The following is a 475-nucleotide window of genomic DNA, read 5'->3' as shown; positions in this document are numbered from 1 at the left end:
AATTTGCAGCTTGTGCGTGTTTAAAGCGCACCCTTAAAACTCTGGCCTGTTTTCAAAAATAAGTGATATTCTTCCAGAGACAGCTGGATCCCTGTGGTACCCAGTCTTGCAACAAACTACGTACGTGCATAAACGTACACTCTACAAACACAGATGGGAAATGTCGATCTAGGACAGAAGAAAGGCACTCAGATTAGGGTGTTTAGTCTAGTGGCTCCACACCCAAAAGTTTCAGGGACAGAGCTGATGTCTGAAGAGGGAGAGGGGAGACCGCCCATCCTGTACGTTCATCCGGGGACTATGGAGATGACCCCATTTTCCCAGCGCCAGTTTGCCCTCTGCCCTGCTGACCCGAGTTGAGATTTAATCGAGGGCCAGAGTGGGGCCAAGACAATCGTGCTGGTGGTTACTCAGACCGAGAGAAGGGCTAGAAATCACTAAGCCTCCGCGGCTGGCGGCGCGGACACACCCACCC

The sequence above is a fragment of the Mustela nivalis genome, assembly GCF_964662115.1.
Source record: "Mustela nivalis genome assembly, chromosome: 3".
NCBI lineage: Eukaryota > Metazoa > Chordata > Mammalia > Carnivora > Mustelidae > Mustela > Mustela nivalis.
This window is presented reverse-complemented; position numbering follows the sequence as displayed.